At 45.2% G+C, this 22,990-nt stretch overlaps 1 protein-coding gene across 2 annotated transcripts in view; it reads left to right on the top strand.

Annotated features, from left to right (window-relative positions):
* The first annotated feature begins 1,269 nt into the window (after nt 1-1,269).
* Nucleotides 1,270-22,990, top strand: part of RARG (retinoic acid receptor gamma) — a 321,589-nt gene continuing 299,868 nt past the window's right edge. The window contains exon 1 of one of the 2 annotated variants that reach the window (XM_069230945.1): nt 1,270-1,406. The gene's annotated coding sequence lies outside the window, so the exon portion shown is untranslated. Of the gene's footprint in view, nt 1,407-2,006; nt 2,255-22,990 lie in introns of those variants that run through there. The other variant, XM_069230946.1, reaches the window with a different exon arrangement.

The raw sequence follows: 22,990 nt of genomic DNA, 5'->3' as shown, positions 1-22,990 counted from the left end.
ATTGGCCTTTGGTTTTAACGGAGGGCTCTCGAGAATTGGGGGGGCTAAAGGGACACCCCCCTCCCCCATGTCGCGCCGCAGGAGCTTCAGAGGCTTTGTTATGCCCCAGACATATATCATATATTATATTATATATATATATGTATATATATATATATATATATATATATATATATATATATATATTTTTCTGCAGTTTGTCAATGTTTTCGCGTGTATCTTTTTCTGTCTATACGTCTGTGGGAATATGGCTGTCTTTGTCTCTGCGTGTCTGTATGTCTCTACCGATCTCCTGCCTTGTAGCTGGATTTGCACCATATTAATCAAATTCCCATTCATACATGTACCTGTCTCTGATCTTCGCTTTGACTCGGTCTCTTGTCCTGTCTGTCTCAGCCCATGTGTGTTTCTAGCGTGTGAATGTCTGTGCATCGGCAAGTCTACCTGTCTCTGCCGACTGCCTGAGGCAGGCCAGCCACAAGCCGCACCACGGGTGGCAGAAAAAGGGAGGTATTCCTGTGGCCTGCGCGCAGGGCCCCAGGGCCCCGGGCACAAGGCAGTCTTGCAGCCACTCAAACCCTGTACAGCGAGACAGGGAGGGGGAAAAAGAAACACAGAAAATATTTCCTGCATCCTACCCTGAAGTCATTCTGTGGTTTTTTGAAAAATGTGCCGTATATTTAAGGGCCTGGTCACATGACCGCTTTGGGTTATGAATAGCAGATTGTGAAGATTTCTTCATGAAAGTGAGAGAGCGAGAGAGGAGGGGGAATAGAGGGAGAGAGACACACCACACACAGAGACACGCATACATGCACCACGCACTGAGAGACATACTCACTTTGCCCAGACAACACCGGCGTCGGAAAGAGACACACTGACTCAAAAACATCCGAAAGAGACGAGAAGCTCATGCAGGCAACCAGCACGGACGGATCACTAACACAGACAAACATCAAACAACACTTCAGTACAGAGGTAGACATACAAGTACGGTTCTCGCGCCGGGGGCACACACACAGCATTCTCAGACTGGCAGACACATAACTCGTTCACAAGCACTGACACACAAACCTACCTCAGCTGGACAGAGAAAAACACACCACTCTCAGACAAGAAAACACACGCACACACAGAGGTACGCCACTCGTAGTGAGAAACGCATAACCTATTTTGTAGGCTGAAACAGCCTTGACTCGGGGGCAGGCGCGTCTCATTTAGAGCGAGGCAGGCACACATTCAAAGGTAGGCAGACACACACCTCATTTAGAGCGAGGGAGGCACACTTCACTCGGAGGCAGGCAAACACGCCTCACTCGGCGAGACGGAGCGAACGCTTCCAGGAGGAAGAGTTTAGCAGCTCAGGAGTTGGGGGTCTGAGTTGGATTCGCCACGTCCCGTCCCAGGTGAGTGCTCGTCCTCTGCGCCCGCCCGTTCTGCGCGATGTGTCTGGTGACAGCGTGGGGCTGCCGCTGTCAGGCTCGTGAGGTCAGCCCCTGGGGTCAGTCTGTCTGTCCCCTCAGTACCGAGGCCAGGCGTGTGCAGACTCCAGTGTGAGCCCCGGACCTCAGCGCTCCCCTCTTTGAACTGGCTGCCGAGCAGCGCACTGGCCCCAGGAGGACCACTCTCTTTCGCGTCACCCCTCCTCTTCCTTCTGACCTGCAGATTGGTAGCCTCCACTGTGGGGGCGATGAGTGGACGAGCAGGAAGAACCCGTTTAGCTCTCACGCTCCAATCCACCACAAGTTCTTCCGGAGTCCGCCCGGCAGCCTGTCCTGGACAAGCCAGGGCAGCCGCCCACTGTCCCTTCACCTGTGGCAGATGGTCACACACCGAGCCTGCCTCGCGAGGAGTGTGTCTCAGCACCGTCCGGCCCCTCTCGCAGACCTCAAGCTGCTCGCAGCGGAAACCCTTGGGCTTGTCACAGTTCATTTTTTATAGTTAAAACCTCAGCCCAAGGGCTGCATTGAGTTTCAACCCAGTCTCTGCTTTTTAAACAGCATGCTTTTGTAGTCAGCAGAAAAAAGAGAGGTTTTTTATGGGGAACTGGCAGCCCTGGAAACTTTCTCTCTCGCTCTCTCTCTTTCTGTTTTGGATTTTAAAAGACTGTGGTGAAGCAGGGAGCCTTGTGAGAGGGAGGAAAGGCAGCGGCGACACGAAAGTGGCAGGACCAAGGGCAGGACGGGATGGTTCCAGTGCAGTCACAAACTCTAAACCAAGTTCACTTTCCCAGAACGCACATCGTTGTTTGGAGGTCGGTTCGCTTCATGTGAATTTATTTTTTCTTTCTTTTTTTCTTGCGTTCTTTCTTTCTTTTATAGCCTCTATTTTACCTGTCGGTCTTTATAGTTCTTCGACATTTAATTCAGTTCTTTCATAACTGCTGTTTCACTTTCTTTCTTTCTTTCTTTCTTTCTTTCTTTCTTTCTTTCTTTCTTTCTTTCTTTCTTTCTTTCTTTCTTTCTTTCTTTCTTTCTTTCTTTCCACCCCCTTTTATCCATTGGCTCTTTACTCGATTCACACATTATCTTTTTCTCTTTATGTCGCCTTTCTCACTTTCTTTCTTCCTCCTTTTCTCCTGTCGCCCCCCTCACTCCTTCTTTGGCTTTTCCTGTCTGTCCCCTTTTCTAATTACCTCCGGCAAGACCCATAATTGTATACATGCTGGCTTTTGGGAGTGCTGTCCTCGAGGGTAACGGGGAAACTGCTTTTGTCTCAGATCTAGCTCCGAGTGTGTGTTGAGATTGGAGATGACACATAATGCGGCTTGAGGGGATGTGGTTGCCAAGTCGGGAGGTGCACTTGTCTGTCTTTGTTTCTGTTGTGTTTTTTAAGTTATTGCGCGATTCTGTGGATACTACGAAAAGGAGAGGCCGGGCATCTTAAGGGAGCGTATCTGGACAGTGGGTGCTGCAACCTGCGTTTCGTGGGCTGTCCGTGGAAGGCGGATGTCTGTGGCACTTCAGACCACCTTATCATGACACCCGGTGTAATGTTACGAGCTGGAGCAAGAGTCCCTCTGAGTCACTGCTGTTCGGATTGTCATCTCCTCCATTTTCTGGTGATTAGAGGACAGGGGCCTCCCCTGTGTACTGTGATATGGGGACAGCAGTGTTCTCTCTCGCTGTGATTGAATGACAGTGGAGTGTGTTCCAACTCTGGTGATCGGCAGTGAAAAGTCCTCTCTGTTGTAAATAGCGGTCGGCAGAAGGGTGGGCCACTCGTTGTGACTGAAGGAGGCAGACCACGCTCCCCCTGTCACTATTGGATGGTGCCAGGTCTTCTCTACTGCGAATGGGGGCTGAGGAGAGGAAGCTTTTCTCACTGTAATAGAGGACAGCAGAATGTGTCCCCACTGTGAACGGGGGACAGTGAGGGGGGGCAGTGGAGTGTACACCTTCGTCTAGTCTGGATGGGAGCAGTGGTAAGTGCTTTCTACTATGATTGGATGAGAGGGGAATTCACTGCCACTGAGGAATGAATGCCCTTGCCACTGTAACTGAAGGACACTGAACGTCCTTGACATTCTGGAGACAACTTACTTTACTTGATGGCCTCCCTCACTGAGTCCCAGAGCGCCCCCTAGTTCTCAGCCTAGGTCTCCATTTGTTGAGAGTGCTGTTCTCCCATTTTGTGCCGACCAGCTTTCCATGCACTGTCACGCGGCGACAAACCACCGCAACCCGTGTAACGCAGAGGGAGCACAGAATGGATCAAATCCTAACATGTCTTGTCATGTACAAATATTCTATTTTCTTGGGCTATGGCTAGGGACAGTGCTCTTGGGCAGCATTGTTGCTTAGGCCTAGTTCCACAGGAGGACCCTTCCCTCAAGGTCAATGTTCAAGAGTCTGCCCAGGAAGTAAAGACAACTACTTGAGCTGTCTAGGTCCAAAATGGTGCACAGGGTCACAAAGGGTGAACAAGCACAGAAAGCTACATACGCTCAAAAAGGACCATGTGCGCACACAATGCATAGGTTACATTATTTATACTGCATACAAGTTATATTGTCCACGTTTGCAATCTAAAAATAGGGCGTACAGGCCAACAAATGTGTATTGAATTAATAAACTTTGAATGGGCACCAAAAGTGCAGTGGGACCAGAATAGTATATTCGTGCAAAAGGGTTGATGCTTCTAAAACGATTATGGGTTCAAAAGATATACAGAGTCACAAAACTGTGCATAGGTTGGCAAAGGTGCATAATCTCATAAACCCAAACAATGAGGCGAGGATCTACAAACGTGCTTAGGTTCATCAAGTTGCCAAAGCACAGAGCTCTACACAGACCAACAACCGTACATAGGCACACAAGGGGCATACACTCATACAAGTACATACAGAAACACAGTGAGCAGCCTCAAACAGGAGCACAGGCCTGAAAAATATATAGTCATTGCACTGATGAGGTTAAAAGCACCGGCGCTTTTGCAATAGGGGAGAACAGGAATGACAAAAAATACAACGTGTGTGCGATCTTGGGGAGCAGTAGATTTGCACCCCAAGCGGCCCCTACAATGTGACGAGACAGGATGTGGCCTTTACATTACAGAATATAAAACTTTCGATGGGAAATACCCTATGCCTTGAATTCACTAAATTCTTAGGAAGATAATTAAAAACAGATCTAAAATTCACCATTTCATCTGGAAATGTTTTGAAACGAAGTGGCATGAACGATCAGACTCGGGGAAACAGGAAACACTCTGTACTGGCATTTTTGTGTTTTTTATTAAACCTTAGTGCAGCTCCAAAGGCCAGACCCTGTGGCAGGGTGCTGTCCACATCACACCAAGAGAAGAGCGAGCTGAGGGCCACTCCGGGTTGGCTTTAAAAAATAAATGCAAGAAGGAATCGGACAGAAGGCCCACACGGTTACAGCACGAATGAAGAAATGAAGAAATGCAGATTCTTTTGAAGCGCCACGAGCCTGCAAGAGGTTTGATGGCACATAAGAATAGGTGGGAAAACATGGCGCATAGCTAGAGTGAGTGTTGCAAGCGTAGAGATATTGGGGGAGGGGGGCTCTTCTGTGGATAGATGGGTAGGATGGCTTCAGCTGGCGTGGTTCTCGGCTCACGCGTGACATGAAGTGCACGTATGGTGTTCTATGTTTCTGAAGACCAGAAAAGCATGCCAGTGCTGAGTGGGCACGGGCATTGTAAAGGCCATTATGAGTTACTACCAACACATACCCTATTGTTTCTTCATTTCTGCAGGTCATGCATGTTGTATAAGTGTGGCAGGGGTGAAGTGAAATCCAAATTACAATAGCGCGATGTAGAAAGTAGAGCCACAGCGAATACGTACGGGCAATGGAGGGTGGCAATCGGCGCGCATGGCTATGTGCTGAAAAGGTCCCTACAAAGAGAGCCCGGAAATAGTATCAAGGCCTAGAAGCGCTGCACAAGCCCCTCACCTGTTGCACAGCGAGTAGGCCCTCCGGAGAGTCCCGCTTTACCCTGTTTGGGGTACAAAAACGCAGGTATAATGTATAAACCAGAGCCCTGTGCTGAAGACCCGCCAGCCCGCTCTATTGCAAACATTCTCTGCCCTCACTTGCCATATTAACACCCCTCCTCCCGGAATCCATGCGCTTTAGTGTTGTGTCAACTTGCTCCAGGCAACCCTTTTCATGAAACCATACCACACATGAACTTCCAACACAACCTAGGCTCTTATAAGGAGCTGGGGTATTTCACATGGAGAGGTAACCTCCGAGGAAAACCCGCAGGTCGCAATTCTAAGTGTGTTTGTGTCTGTCACAGTTGCTGCAGATGTATGGGCAATCCCAGACCCACCTCCTGTAACAGTCCGAGGGAGCAGACAGTGTCCATGGTCCCAAAGCCCCTCCCCTTCCCCCCCCCCCCCAGACAGACACAAGCGTGCCCTTCATCCGTGCACCCCTACGGCCTTCTCTGACACTGTCCGCCTATTCAGAACAGGCAGAAAATGTCAGCGTTTTCATCGAAATGAGGGAAACTGACAGGTAAAGGACCTGGTAACTCTTGGTCTGGTCGGTAATCCTCGTTACAGGGGAAAACTCGTAATGACAAAATTAGGTGAGGAAACGCCGTACAGCAGGGGTGTAACACAAGCCACTGCAGACCCTGTGGCGCAGGGAGGCCTCCAGCCCCCTCACTGCTGCTAGTTAACTCACACAGGCAAGCTCACCAGGCTATACCTAAACCAAATAGGCCCGATTGCACGTGAGGATCTAGGCTAGAACCTGGGGTCGCCCAATAAACTTATAATGCACCAATACATAAATTAAAACAGCGCACAAAGGGACATTTACACGAACAGATATATTCACAAACAGATTTTCCCCTACACCTACTCTCCACTGGTTGCTCTTCATCATTTCCCAGGGAGATAGGTGCAGGCTTAAAAGTCTCCACCCACTCCAACCGGGGGTGGAGCCTCTTAGATTGAATTTACAAATGTAAGGTTACTACTAGTAGCTTTTCACCTGTTGGTGGAGGTCGACATCCACTGGGGAGCCCTCTCAATAGGAAAGTATGGGGACACGTTAACAACTTATTTAAACAAATAAAATATTCTGATGTAAAAATAAAACATACAATTATTTTAAAAATATTAAACTCGAACTAATGTGTATCGGGCCCACAGCCTGGCACTTATCATAACTCACAGACAATGCCACCTCTAGTCGCATGTAGTGCGACGCTATCCTCATCTTATCATCTGGTATGTTATACGTAGCTATATTGCTCGTATTGTGTATGTACTTATATTGCTCGCTTTAGGCAATATCAGTATGCATAACATACTATAAAATAAGATGCCCCTTGAAGTCCTGCCCCCACCAGCTCGCAGGCTGCAACCTCCTCCATCTCAGACGTGTCTGCTTTTAGATGTGGAGCCGAAGCAGCAGTTTTAGCACTCCTTTACCACTGCTCCAGGTGAAAGTAAAGACAAGCAAAGCGTTCTTAATGAACCTCTAAAAGCAGGGAGCAACGTTGTTTGCAGTCATGAGTCGCCTGGAGCCTCGCCCAACCGGCATCTGTGTGCATTCCTTCCTTTCCCATTAATCTGCAGTGCCCGTTTTTCATATTAGTCAAATCTGGGAGAATTTGCCACCGAGGACACTTCAGGTCACTCAGGGATGAGAAGTGACCACGCTGAGCTCAGATGAAAAGTCCTAATGGACCTATTCTCAAAAGTGTTTTCAGACCTGGGAGGGACTGCTAGCCAATCAGGGTCTTCATGTCAGTCCACTGAGACGTAATCTGCCTCACAGCAAGCCTTTGCCACAAAACGAGTACGTTTTATTCGGACCGGACCCCTGCTTGAGGAATACCATTTTCAGCATCACAGATACAGTACGCACACCTTGGATATGCTGTGACGTTCTAAGCACAGCTCTACAACAGCACGAAGCAGTGCTGTTCATTTGAAGATGTTCATTTTAGGCGTTTCCAGACAATCCGCATTCCTCATTTGCCTGTAAATTCAGTGAAAGCATGTAGGTAAACATTTTGGTTTTTATGAAATGGTAATTCACTCTCACCTTCCTTCCATCAGCAACCTGAAAGTATACATATGTTGCTTTTCAATAAGTTAGCGTTTCGGGCTCAGAAGGCAGTAGGTGATCTGGAGTGGCAGCACCCTCCCTGCGCCTACAAAAATATCTAAACGTTCGCAAGGACCTGGTTGCGCAAATTCTCAACTGTAATATCTTAGGGGCGTTGAGCGTCAGCTGTAGCATCTCTCATCCTTTGATTTCAGATGGGACAGAATAAGGAGATGTGACCCCCCTCACAGTTCTCGAGCTGTGAGGGATCACATGTGGCATCTACATAGACATTGATGCTCAAGGCAGCAAATAACCTGCAGCCCAGACAGATAGAGCTCGTTTGAGTCGAGATCTCCTCATGCACTTTTTAAAATCTCATCTATACTACGGGGCACATAGCTGAAAATTCAGAAAGTATGCGGGACAAGATCTAGGACTTGGGCCTGGTCAAGAGATTAATTTAATTTTCTATCTGTCAAGGACCCTACAGATATGTCCTGTCGGTGATTGCTGGGGACACCTGTGAGACCTTGAGTAGCTTAAGTTGGATCTGCCAGTCATCAGTGTGCTTGTGAATGCTACGATTCAGGAGTCCTATGAATTATAGAAGGCGCACACCTGTAGGGAAAATTCAGTGACAACGCTGATACCTGTGGATTCTTTGAGAGGCAACTTTTTCAATTCAGTTTGTTCGTGTGCTTTTCAAACATTCTCCATGGGTCTTCACATTTGTTCCATTTTAAATCTTTGTGAACGCGATATAATGGGCTGTGAAGACCAAGCTCCCATTTGGAGTTTGGTGGAGCAGGTGAACCCCCAACAATTTGTGGTCTCCCTGCCCCACATTACTTGCAGTAGTCCTATCTTATTTAGACATGGGTTATGCACTGGGTTTGAAATGAGGGAGCCTCTGCAGGTTCTACTACTGGAAACCTTTACCCTGAGACCTCATCTGTCACAGGATGGTCAGATCATAGTGACCGCCCCTCTCCTTTATTTAGGCCTGTGAAGCAGCACTAGGTTCCCATGCCATGAACCATCGTGTGAGACATTGCAATGCTGGGCTGGTGAGTCGTACAATGGCACACAGAGAACAGAGACAAAGCAACCTCCCCTACTAGCCGGATCACTGTTTTTTGTTTTTTCCACTTTGGGAGGTTTAAAAAAAAAAAAAAAAGTTTGTTGAGAGGGTGCAACAACCATGGTGCACAATCAGGCAAACTCTTCAACCTTCAGCGCTACCGCTTCAGTGGAGACTACTCAGAAGGCTTGAAGTTCCTGTGCCAGGAAGGCAGAGATCTCAAAATCTGGCAGGCAGTCCTCAACCAGAGGAGCAGAGATCACAGCCTCAGGTGACCTGGTGGGCCGGTGTGCTGCCAATTGTCCGCTAAATGAGGAACATAGATACAAAAGCAAGCACAGAGAAAGATTAGATCTGGCACAAGCGCCCAGATTCAAGAATCAGAAGCAAACCTTACCATGAACAATGAGCGACTAACAGACATAAGTGACTTTGCGATTGGGTACATATGTGATGTGCATTTGTGAAGCGGTGTCCCAGCGCTGAGCAGGTGTGTGTTCCTAGTCCTGCCTAGAGTAGGTGGTTCATTGAAAAGTCAGGTGTTCAGCTTAATGATGAGTTCAAAAAGAGAAGAGAAGACTGTAATGTGTACTGGGATGTAATAGAATGCCCATCCTTCTGATTAGGTCCCGTGTATGCGTGGGCTGTGTGCAAGTAGGAGTTCTTTGGTGCGGAGGTGTCTGGGTTGGTTGGTGGAAGCAGAAGCAACTTTTCAGGTAGGTATAGTTTAAGTTGTGTAGTGCCTTGAATATGTGTGAGGAGTTTGAAATGAGAGCATTTTTGTATTGGAAAGCCAGTGGAGCTCCTGATACACAGTGGAGTGTGATGTGAGTTCTGTTTGGGAGGCTGAGGATGAGTCTGTCTGCTGTGTTCTGGATAGTTATTAGTCTTATGGTGAGTTGCTTTATGATCCCCACTTAAAGGGTGTTCCGTACTCCAACCTGCTGGTAACTAGGGCTTGAGAGATGTTTTGTCTGGTGTTGTATGACGGCCATTTGACAATCTTGCTCAGTCTTGCTCAACATTGTCAGGGTGTGGAAGCAGGATGCAGTGGCAGCATTGACTTGTGCGGTCATGTTCAGTTTTCTGTTGATTCCGAGGTTCATGGTGTGGATTCTGGATGTGGATCTGAGTTCGTTCAGCCACTAGTTGGAGTTCTATGGTGAAGTGTTCTGGCCAAAGATCACTACTTCTGTTATGCCAGTGTAGATTTTGAGATAGTTGGCTTTCATCCAGTTAGCAACTTCACTCATGAAAGCGTTGAACTTGTTTCTTGTATTGGGGTACTTGTCCAAGAGGGGAGTATGAGTTGCTTCTCATCTGCGTAGGATAGGATCTTGTTGTAATGTCCACGGATGGTGTTGGCCAGAGAGATCATATATGCGTTAAAGAGGGTGGAGCTGAGGGGTGAATCTGAGGCACTCCACAGATGAGTTTGCCGGCTTGCGTGGAGTACGGTGCCAGGCTGACTGCTTGTGTTGTATCCATTAATAAGGAGTAGAGCAAGCAGAGAGTGGGCCCATGGATGCCACTCTCATGCTGATGCCTTATTAGGATTGTTAGAAATGGGGTCTCTAGTTGGCAGTGGTTTGCACTTCGTCCAAGTAGGGACCCTTACTCTAGTCAGGGTAAGGGAGTCACACAGCTAAGATAACCTCTGCTCACCCCCTTGGTAGCTTGGAACAAGCAGCCTGGCTTACCTTAGAGGCATTGTGTAATGTATTTGTGTACACACACACACACACACACACACACAGTAACACACTGAAAACACCACAAAAGTACTGCACAACAGTTTAGAAAAATAGCCAATATTTATCTCAGTAAAACAAGGCCAAAACAACAAAAACCCAAGTACACAAGTAAAGAGACACATTTTCAAAGATTAAATCTTAGTAAAGCGCTTAGAAACACAATAGTTCCAACTGGGTCTATCAGGGTGTCTTGACGGAGTCGTTCCCAACAGTTCAACGCCACTCGTGAGGGTACTGGCCAGTCATGGATTCGCTCGGACCCCAGTTATAGTACCTTGGAAAATGACGAGGAAACAAAGACGTTGCATGGAGTCAGGGAGGTGAGGCGTTGCTGGAGCCGGTGCAGCATCGGTTCCTTACTGCTATCAGGGAGGTGAGACATTGGTTCCTTACTGCCATACAGGGGAGGTGAGGCATTGGTTCCTTACAGTTGCAGGGGAGGTGATGCGGCATCATTGGTGAGTCATTGTTTCATTACGACAAGGCGGGGTAGATGAATCCAAGGTCAAGACATAAGTGGTTGACTCTTCGGTGTTGCAATCACACCACAGAGCTAAAAGTTCTGTGGCGGAGTCGGGGTCAGGTGCAACGGACGTCAGTTGCATGGCACTCTGGACTTGTGCTGTGGCAGGATTTCAGAGGTGTTGCAGTGTTGTCAGGTCTAGGGCATCGGCGCGGTCGTTGAACTCTTCTGGGACTATGGCTCTGGTGCAGGCAAAGATGTGTAGTCGGACAGCAGCACTAGTTCCTAAATTGCTCTGGAGTTGATGTGCTTACCTTCTTCTTATTTGCACCCGAGCTCACTTCCAAGGGCCAAGGAATTGGATTTGGTACCACTTGGCAAATCAGGACTCTCATGAAGAGAGCCCAGGTGCTGGCAGGTGAAGTCTTTGATGGCCCTGAGACTTCTTAACAGGAGGCAAGCTCAGTTCAAGGCCTTGTAGAACCTTGGAAAGCAGGATACAAAAAGAAAAGCCAACACCTTTCACTCCCAGTACAGAAGCAGCATGCCAGCACAACAGAGCAACAGGCAGCATGGCAGTCCCTCCTACAGCATCAAGGTCTTCTTCCTGATGGAATGTCCTCATTCTGGAAGTGTTCTAACTATGAGGTGCCAGAGGTCCAGTACTTATACCATTTTCTGTATTTAAAGTAGGCAAACTTAAAAGAGAAGTCTTTGTAGTGCACAAGACCCTGACTTTCCCTGGCCCCCTGACACACTCCAGGAGGTTGGAGACAGATTTATGTGAGGACAGGCACAGCCCTATTCAGGTGCAGGTGTCAGCTCCTCCCACCGCTCTAGCTCAGGAAGACCCATCAGCCTGGTGATGGGCCATCAGGATATGGAGGGCACTCCTCAGCTCCCTTTTTGCGACTGTGTAGAGTGAATACACGAACAGCCCAACTGTCATCCTGGCCCAGATGTGTATTCCACAGATAGGCAGAGGCACAGAATGGTTAAGCAGGAAAATGGCTGCTTTCTAAAAGTGGCATTTTCAAACTTACAATTTAAAAACCAACTTCACCAAAAGTTGTATTTTTAAATTGTAAGCTCAGGGACCCAAAACTCCATATCTTCGTCTGCTCCCAATAGGAGATTGCACTTAAAATATATTTCAAGGCAATCCCTATATTACTATGTGGGAGAGATAGTCCTTGCAATAGTGAAAACTAATATAGTTGTATTTTGCTTTCAGGACATGTAAAACACACCAGTACATGTCCTACCTTTTAAATACACTTCATCCTGCTCGTGGGTTGCCTTGGGCCTACTTATGGGGTGACTTATATGTAGTAAAAGGGAAGGTTTGGGTCTTACAAGTGGGTGCACTTGCCAGGTCAAAATGTCAGTTTAAAAATGCGCTCACAGCCACTGCATTGGCAGGCCTGAGTCATATTTACAGGGCTACCCATGGGGGTGGTACAATCAGTGCTGCAGGCCCACTAGTAGCATTTGATTTACAGGCACAGGGCACACACCAGCCACTATACCATGGACTTACTAGTAGTAATATGCCAATCACAGAGAAGATAGTCACTAATACATTGTAGAGAGAGAGCATATGCACTTTAGCACTGGTTAGCAGTGGTAAAGTGCCCAGAGTCCTAAAGCCAACAATCACAGGTATCAGAATTAGAAGGAAGAATACAAAGGTTTGCGGATAATCCTACAGGAAGGGCCAGGTCTAACAGGGATGGAGTGTGAGACTGTCAAATGCTAAAGGGAGGTCCAGGAGAATGAGGACTTCTATATCTCCTCTGTCAAGGATCATGTGGATATCGTTTGTGGTGGTGATGAGTGCTGTTTCAGTACTGTGGTAAGGCCCAAATCCATACTGTGTAACGTCGAGGAGCTGGTGTTTGTTAAGGTGAGTCAGTGAGGCATTGGTTGATTACGTTCTCTACAACCTTGGCTGGATATGGTAGGAGGGAGATGGGTCTGAAGTTGGAGAGTGTGGCTGGGTCAATGGAGGGTTTCTTGAGCAGGGGATGAAGTTGGTGTGCTTCCAGGTGTCCAGGAATGTGGCTAAGTCCATGGAGGTGTTAAAAATGGGTGTTAGTGCTTCATTGATCAGTAAACGTCCTTTGATGAAGGCTTGGTGGGGGCTAAGGTCAGATGGGTCTCTGGCACCTTACAACACCATAGAACTCTACTGTCTTAGAATGCAGAGGATAGTCATTTAGAATGGAAGGTCGAATTTATTAACTGGTACAAAAAGAAGAAACCATTCATTTTGAAAGGGCTATTTTAACTTCCAACTGAGGGCTGAGGTATAAGTGAAATGCTTCCACAACTCCTTTTAAAAGTCCTTGATAACTGAAATAATGGAAATGGAAGGCAAAAATGTATTTTCTTGTGGGCAATAGTGACTGGTAAAACAAACAAAAATATGTTCTACAACATATGTATTCAAACAAAAATGTTATGATACTACTGTCAATTGCAGGCATGTCCTGTTAACAATCTGTCTCTCCAAATACTACATATAGAAGTTTTACCGCTTGTAGGAATACAAATCTCTGTCAGTTGGATATTTGCCCTTTAATAAGATTTCTATGTGGACTTGTAGGAGGTCTCAACAAACAGATTCTATGGGTCATATCTAAGAGGCCCTTGCACCGCCGTTGCATCACTTTCTGTGATGCAACAGCAGCACAAACCATTACATCAAATTTATGAGGCCAGGCAAAGCCACTTTGCGTGGTTTTGAATTGCCTCATAAATATGGAGTAAAGCAAGGCAGTGCAAATCACTGAGTTGCCCTACTCTGCGTTAGGGAGGCGTTCCATGGGTGTTGTGGTGGGTGTTTCCATGCAACACCCATGGATTTTGACGTATCTCCAAATTTCCTAGATCTTCTAAACCGAGGGATGCACCAAAACCTTACACCTCTGTAGGGGAGGTGCAAGAAATATCTCCACGTTTTTCCTCTTTCTTTGTATGCTTCTCCCAGGATTGTTTTTGTGCAGGAAGGTGTCCTTTCCTGCACAAAAACAATCCTGCATGCAATGCAGGATAAGAGAAACTACAACGTGAGCTACCTAAATGATATAATATCTGAAGTAACAGATACACTTCAGAGAAAAAGCCTTATAAGGACTGATAAATATCTATTGATAATTCAAAGTCGTATAAGAAAACAATAAGCAGCTGCTGAAAGAATTAAAGGAATGACAAAAGATAACAGGGAACTAAATCTCAACTGGACACATTTTAATGAAACGATATAACAAAACACAAGGAATCAAGAAATATAAAACATGAATGGAAATATATATAACGTTAAACTTCTAAATCAGGCACACCACAATCAAACTAGACGACAGAAAATGGATAAGAAAGACATATGAGGTAAATGAAAAAACAATTAACGTATAAATCTACATAGATACACTAACGTGTCTAAAATACAGTACATACAAACATGTAAAGATTGTTTCCAACAATACATAAATGTACATTGATATCATACTGATAAATAAATATATATATATATATAGAGATTGATGTTTAGAAAAAATTAAATTAGAGTGGTGTTGAAACAGGGATACTCTTAGGGAACCAAAGGCCTACGCGCGTTTCGGTGTTCCTATTGGTTATAGGTCACCTTCTTCAGGGCCAATCCCCTTAATAACAAACAACAAAGTTAATTTCAGCAACCAATGTTCTAATTATTTTTTCATTAAATACTTGGTACGCTGGAATCTTGTAGTCATGTCATTGAAGTAATATATAGTGGTAAATCGAGCAATGTTCAAAGCTCATGGTATGTCCAATCCTTGAGATGGACGTGATAACATCAATTGGACAGGAAGGACGATCTAACGGGGCTAGAAAAAGTTGCAAGAACTGGTCCTATGATGTATCGTCTCCGATAGGATTTAATACATACTGGATGAGGCTTAGGAGGAAACGAAACCCGTTTGCCGATGCTGTCTCCGTGATGTGACATGCAGAATGCCTGCACTGATGCTAGGCTGCCCAAATGGCACCAGCACAGGGGGAAAAGACAGGAATGCACTGTATGCCATAAAAATGGCACATTCCTGCTCTTTCCCTTTGACGCAGGGCAGCACAGCACAGCACAGCAAAGTAACTTGCTGCACAGCCCTGCGTCAAAATCCCATAAATGCACCCTGAGTGCACAGGTTACAGGTTGTCAAATTCAGTGATAGAAGATGTAGTATTCAGGAGACGCAGTCTGCATAGGAGTCTCCCGTTTGGTTAATGCAACAGAGGAAGGATGTCTGATTACCAACACTGACTCCCATTTTGGAGCAATGAGAATTATTTTTACCTTGTGCTGCTGGGGCTCGAATATTGGCCAGTTGGCGAGGTGGAAGGGGCATTGGTGGAAAATGATAAAGAAAGATGTCAACAAGGAATTAACTGTTGAGAACTGCCTGAATAGTTTACTTACTTCTGAGTTGTGTATAGATGTAAGATGCATGGATATTGTCTGAGAAATCCCCAGTAGGAGCCATTGCTGAATCGACTGAACATTGTGATGCAATCCTGGACTTAACTCTTTCCTGTTGCTCAGATAGTGCATGGTGGTGGTGTCTGCGTTGGTCGATATGATCTTTTGTCGAGAATGATGGAAGAAGAATTCAGAGTCAGGTGTATAGATCTTAGCTCTAGCAAATGTACGAGTTAGGACCATTTCCCTTGAGCAGTCAATTATCATGTGCAAGCTTTTTAATCCAACTTGGAAATGTTAATCACAATCATCTGGGCCAGATAGTGTCTTTGAAACTGTACCCATAAATAAGTTAGGGCCCTATGTACGAACACATTTTCCCATTGACACAGAATGGGAAAAACCCTTTGCTACATCTGGCCCTTAATCTCTGGTACAAATAGTCAAATACAGCTAAACTTGTAGATTTGATTTAAAATGGTTCAGTCTGTCTCCCCACTTTCCACAACTACTGACTTCAAACCACTCTTGCAGTGACCTCATGTGCAGCTTGGCATGAATATGTATTATGCCCTCCAGCATAGGAAAGAGGCTTATATGAAAGATGATTTATAGAAGATCACTCTCTCTCCCCCGGTGAATACCATTGCCTCTAGAGGTTCTGCCAGATTCTGTATCTGCTAGCCTGTCCTCGATGTGGACTATGCACAGTTTATCTTGGAACTCTAGATTCTACACAAGACTGATAATCATTATCAAGTACTGGAATGTTTTCTGCGGAGGACTGGCTTTTATGAACCAGGAATCCATATATGTGTATCTGAAAACTATAAGTTCCTCCCCACATATTGCCAGTACCAACATACATTTGGAATGAAGGTTTGCCACTTTCTGTGTCTTTTTTGTTGAGAGTACCTCCAAATACCAATAGTTTGTATGGGAAAAGTGTATACTTTACCTTCTGAGATGAATAGTCATACGAACCTGGTATTAGGAGAAGGCCGTTAGTGTTGACTCAAGACTGAGGGTGGTCTTTAAAATGGAAACTGTTGGGTGCCTACTATGGAACACAGATGTTATCTGAACCTGCATGAATAAATATAAGGAAATATGTATTTTGTGGCTCATTGGAGTTGAGGGGATGATTTACTGTGGTGTTACCTTTCTGAAGAATTTAGGGGGTCATTCTGACCCCGGCGGTCTCAGACCGCCGGGGCCAGGGTCGGCGGGAGCACCGCCGACAGACCGGCGGTGCCCCGCAGGGCATTCTGACCGCGGCGGTTCGGCCGCGGTCAGACAAGGAAAACCGGCAGTCTCCCGCCCTTGGAATCCCCCATGGCGGCGCAGCTTGCTGCGCCGCCATGGGGGATTCTGACACCCCCTACCGCCATCCTGTTCCTGGCGGTTCGCCCGCCAGGAACAGGATGGCGGTAGGGGGTGCCGCGTGGCCCCTGGGGGCCCCTGCAGTGCCCATGCCAATGGCATGGGCACTGCAGGGGCCCCCGTAAGAGGGCCCCACTGTGTATTTCAGTGTCTGCAATGCAGACACTGAAATACGCGACGGGTGCAAACTGCACCCGTCGCACCCCTGCAACTACGCCGGCTCAATTCTGAGCCGGCGTCCTCGTTGCAGGGGCATTTCCTCTGGGCCGGCGGGCGCTCTTTTGGAGAGCGCCCGCCGGCCCAGAGGAAATGTCTGAATGGCCGCCGCGGTCTTTTGTCATTTGGCGAATGAGCCCCTAAGTCTGTGAGATTTTGTTTAACCCAGGATAGGTATCTGACTCCCACTTTTCATTACAATAAAGTACCTGTAATGAAAACCTTGTTTATTCTCGCTCTCTACCACCTTCTCTATGGTGCTCTTCTTGATCACAGTGGGTACCTCTTCATCCATGGATGAAGGATGCTTGCTAGCCTTTAGTTTGGAGGATAGGATAGAGGCTAACACCCACTGATCTCCTCCCACGCCTCCAGGTGACTGGATATTCTGCCCCTGTAAGCACAACAAGGCGGGGGCCATCATCGTGATTTGGTACTGTCCTATGTTTTCTCCTCTGTGGGGCTTTAACGTCTGGGAGCGAGCCTCGTTCCTTGTCCTCTTTGTATCTTTGTTAGGCATGACCTCATGGGTTGGGTGAATACATGTATGGATGGTTGGTACAATTCATAATGGTATGGATTTCAGGGTAAGTAGGTTTGTAGTACCTTGAAAGATGAAGTCCTGTTTTACTATAGTGATGTGTCTGATTTGATAGATTGAAGCATATCAGACAAAGAAAGCTTTTCAGTCATATGACCTATGCAGAAGGTGGGAAGGAACCTCTATTTTGAAGGTTGTGCTGTGGAGGACTGTTGCAGTGATGAGCTGTTAAAACCCATGTCTGCTAAATTAGTCTGTCAGTTATAAGGATCATCTATACCACGTATATTTTAACATAGCCATCTGACTTTCTGATTTCTTGGATTCCATTTATTTTTGTTTTATAGCAACAGATCAAAAAACGGTCTAGTGCCTGCCACATTCACCTGTTTTTAGGCAAATAGAAAAGGTTAGCCTTTCTTCATGTAAAGGAGAGGCAACATTTTGCAGCTATTCTTTCTCCTAAAAATTTTACATTTTGTAATTTCATTCTGTGGAAAATACACTGCTGTGGTGTATGTGATGGATCATATAAAATTATATAGTCCTAATCTTCATCTCCAGCAGCATCCACACCCCATGTTGATTCTTCTTATTTCCCGCTCTTTTTTCCATAACCCTAAATGTTCACCATAGTCATATTTTCGGGTTTGCCCTCCTGTGTAGTGCATAGCTCTGGGATGCTGGATGCAGTGTGCAAGTGGCATCCAGTATCATCGTATATGCCCTACAAAGCCACGGATACATTCTACTAGTAGATGTGTAATGTCACATTTTGGTAAAAGGTGATTTTTAAATTCCTGTCTTTTCCAATCTTCTCACCACTAGAATAGTGACTCTTTTGTGGTGAAAGGTAGCCTTCTCTTCCTGTCTCAGGGAGTTTTAACAGGAAAAACTGGCTAATTAAACATTCTTTAGGGACATAATATTTAGAGTACAGGCAGTAAATGCACCAAGGGGTGGATCGTCAGCACATTTTTCTGCTGCCCACAGGCCTGCCAGAGTCTGACAAATGATTTTGTAAGCTTAGAGGGAGTTTTAGCCGAGAAGGTAAAATAAAATGTTTTCATGGCCCAGCATTTCAGAAGAAATGGCAGAGAGACTAAAGGGCTACAAGTGAGAGTTGTTCAGATGAAATGTAAATGAAATTAAACTGTTTTGTCTAGTAAATGTTGACAATGTATTGACTCCCCTTCAAATCCCCGGAGAACGTTCTTCAGCTCAATTGCTTACAGTGCCCTAAATTGCATGCATTTCATAACTTAATAACACACCCCAACTTTTCCCTACATTTTTAAAATATATTCCCACGCCCCCCCAACCAGCAGAAATTTAGCTCCCATCCAACATTTTATAGTGAACTGACTGATTTTGAGAGAATACTGTAAGTTAATTAAATAAGGTGGCAGCAAGACAACCCATTTTTAGGCCAGAGAGCCTAGGTGTGTAATGTTGAACAACTGCCGTAGGAACATCCAGTCTACTGAAACATTTAAAATATACTTACAGACACTCATTTTCACAAAAAAGTGTAAATGTACAAAGAATCTCCCTGTTTCCGGAGTATCTAGTCCCTTCTCACCGACTTTTGATTGTAAATTGTAATAGTTTTTCTGCTTCTAGTTCTTTAGTAGTTTTTGGTTTGGAAAAGATGTTCATGCTATGAATGATTAAAAACGCAAAATGAAGAAGGGGCAACGGGGTAAAAACAAAGGAAAAGTAGAAAACGAGACACACGAAAATAATAGAAAAAACAGAAGTGTGTACCCTTTATGCCATGGGCACACATACCACCTTGGGTCTTTCATCAGCCTTTGAGTCAATTGGGGATGGAAGGCAGCTTGGAGGTGCAAACATCCTTACAGGAAATACAGAGACAGCACAAACGTACACTGATTAATTTCTTCTAGGGAAATTATATTGCCCATTTTTCATGCTAACAACTCATATAAACAGGGGTGCAGTTTCACGGTAAATTAATGTCTTGAGATGATGACAGCACCCTAAAAGAGAGGAGAGACTAAGAGGAAACCTCAGAGAGAAGATTAGTTGCTGAAGGAGGCACTAGGTGTTGCCATTCAAAAGATTAAAAGGTGACGGAAAAGCAACAGGAAATGTCAATAAAGAAGCAGAGGAGTTTGAGGTTGAGTAAATAAAAACAAATGAAAGAAGAGAGGCACAAGATGATGACAGTAAGTGGACTCACAAAGATTTGTATAAAAATCAAGCCTGGCGGTAAAGAGACAAAATATGATGACAGCCCAGAGAGAGAATCAAGATTTTGCAATCAGGAAGACATGAAAAATAAGAGTACAGACACACAGACAGATGAAGACAGAGACACAAGATGAAAAAGTGAAGATAGAAACACAACGCAAGAGTAGAGAGATGCAAGCACATGAAAGAAGAGAGACATAATTGGACAAAAGAAGATGAGAGCAGAGACAATAACAGAGGAGAGTAGAGACAACAGATGGAGAGAACCGAACAACACTGGGAGTACAAATAAAATAAAAACAGAGTCACGAGGTGAATGTGGATGAATACATATTAGCAAAAGTAAACGGCCACAAGCATTTGCGAGCAGAGACAACAGACGATGAAAGGGTACACAACAAGATGAGAGGGAGGAAACACAAACATACAGCAGATAAACAAGCATAACAAAGTAAACAAGGGCAAACAGGCGCAAGAAGAGTTTAAGATGAATATCCAGTGTTTAATTTCAAATGTACAACCCGGAATATTTTTGCTATTTCCCTTTGAATGTCTTTGTTGTGACTGTAAACTTTTACAGAGTGGACCAGGAGATGTTAGCCTGGTCAAGGTGGGGATTTACTTTCTTAGTGGCCTCCGGATGCCTGTGTGGTTTGTGGCAACTTATTAAGACTAGTGATGTACAGCCTTTGCCAGTACCACTAGGGATGGCATATTTCCATGCCTCCTAGATGTACATCCAATATGGACACCCTCAGCTTCATCGTTCACTCTACATATCCATTGTGTTTTTGACTAAATTGAGAATCTGCACGCCTGCTACCCCTGCTCCCAGTGATGAGCACACAAGGCCATGTCTTTCTCTTGTACAGGGCCCAATGTCCCTCAGAAAGATACATGTTGAGAGCAAAGAGGCACAGTGTGTGAATATAGGTCAAAGACAAATGAGAGAAACAGAAGCAGGTAGAAGTATACAGACACGAGTGTAAGCCAACTGGGACAAGAAAATGAAAGTACAGACAGATAAGGAACCTAGGGGAATGAGACACAAGAAGAAATACAGAGTTACAAGGTGAGAGTGAAGACAGACAGATAAGAGTGAAGACACAAAATGATGATGGAGCAATTCAAACAGGAGCGACGATCAGAGAAGGGAGGATTACGTTTGAATTAGGAACAATAAGATCTGAATTGAAATACATCGATTAGAGAAGAGAGAGAAGTACAGGAAGGTAGAGCTAGACAAGGAGATTATTCATACTAGAGAAGCAAGACAAGAATTGGGATCCAAAAGATGAAATTAGAGAGATACAAGCAGGTAAGCGCTGTGAGACACAAACAGAAGAGAGAAGAAGTACAAGAAGACAAACGTACATGGAGAGTGAATGAGATTGGTGATACAAGGTGAACGTGGAGAAACAGTGGATGAGAGTGGAGAAACGCAGGCAGGTAAAAGTAGATGGCAGTGATACCGTAAGTTTCGAAGAGAGTGAACGAGGTGATATGCCCAGGTAGACGATAGTAGGGAAAGAGGTGAGAAGAGAAAGGCTGACACAAGCAGGGGGGAGGAGCGAGGCAAGAAGAGAGCAGAGACGTGAGGCACAACAATCTCAGAATAGTCATGGCGAGGGACACAAGAAGCTAACCTAGATGGAGGTGGGGAAGAAGTAAAGCGCATGTGTAGACTCAAGACACGTCAGAGAAGCAGATGCTGACTTGAAAGGTGAGTCCGCGAGGAGAGAGACGGGGTGGGGCGCGAGGGAGGAAGGTGGAAAGGTCACCGACTGTCACTTAGCGCTGACAGGCAGCATGTCACAAGTAGCCTTCCCTCCCGCCTGTCTGGTATGTGGATAAATACAGTCCTCACTTCCATCTCTGCCATAATCCATTAACCTTCGCAACACAGTGTTTACTCAAAATACCCACACGCACACCGCCGAGCCAGGAACTCCTCCTGGCTCGTAAAGTAACTCGACTGGCACCTCCAGTTTTTTTTTGTTTCGTTTTGTGCTGTTTTTTTTTTTTTTTCTTAAATCCTGGATTAAGATTTCTACACCCCCGCCCTTTGTTCTGGGCACACCTACTGTCCTGCCAATCCTTTCCCCCGGGGTTGCATCCACCCAGCTCCTCCTGGCAGAAGTGTCTCTTCACCTCACTGGTGACAGGAAAACGCGTTGCAGTGCAAAGGCGAAGGTTTTTAAAGAACGTTTTGTTGCCGCCCTCGAGACCATCGGCGAGATCCTGTCCGGAGGATTGGGCCTGGTTTTGGTGGTTTGATTTGGGCGGCTGTACTGCGGACTGGACTGCAGGCCGCATCTAGGGTATGCCCAGATCAGGAGGCCAATCCATGCTGTTTTTTCTTATTCTGGATGTCACATTTGAAGTATCATGTCCGCACAACAGGCCTGCAGAAAAATAAAAACATGATACAATTCCTTCAAATAGCTACTATGGTAGTCGACTACGGGAGTCTTAAAATATCAATGCAAGGGCTTAAATCAGTATTTTTTGAATGAGAGAAGCGAGATGGGAGATTTTTGACATACCTTCTGCTATATCACACGCGTTATATAGCATGACAATAATATTACAATACCACGCCACAATTACATTATACATAAGTATAATAGAAGAATACAGTAGTTTATAGGATTTGGTATACAACGTAGAGATAAAAAACAATAGTCACATACCATAATGATGTAGTGGTTAGAAACATACTGGATCCAATAAAACTGTAGGTCGAAATTATTGACCACAATATAGAGTCTAACAACCATTCAGGTCCCCATTGAGAACCTTACACCAATGCAAAGACTTAAAGCTAGAAGTGAAAGCTCAAAGGTGTAACTAAAAGAAAGAAGTCCATATTCGTTGTTGATATACAGGGAGTGCAGAATTATTAGGCAAGTTGTATTTTTGAGGATTATTTTTATTATTGAACAACAACCATGTTCTCAATGAACCCAAAAAACTCATTAATATCAAAGCTGAAATTTTTGGAAGTAGTTTTTAGTTTGTTTTTAGTTTTAGCTATGTTAGGGGGATATCTGTGTGTGCAGGTGACTATTACTGTGAATAATTATTAGGCAACTTAACAAAAAAAAATATATACCCATTTCAATTATTTATTATTACCAGTGAAACCAATATAACATCTCAACATTCACAAATATACATTTCTGACATTCAAAAACAAAACAAAAACAAATCAGTGACCAATATAGCCACCTTTCTTTGCAAGGACACTCAAAAGCCTGCCATCCATGGATTCTGTCAGTGTTTTGATCTGTTCACCATCAACATTGCGTGCAGCAGCAACCACAGCCTCC

Source organism: Pleurodeles waltl, chromosome 4_2 (genome assembly GCF_031143425.1).
Source record: "Pleurodeles waltl isolate 20211129_DDA chromosome 4_2, aPleWal1.hap1.20221129, whole genome shotgun sequence".
Classification (NCBI taxonomy): Eukaryota; Metazoa; Chordata; class Amphibia; order Caudata; family Salamandridae; genus Pleurodeles; species Pleurodeles waltl.
Note: the sequence above shows the minus strand (reverse complement) of the source record. Positions and strands in the feature narration are given on the sequence as shown.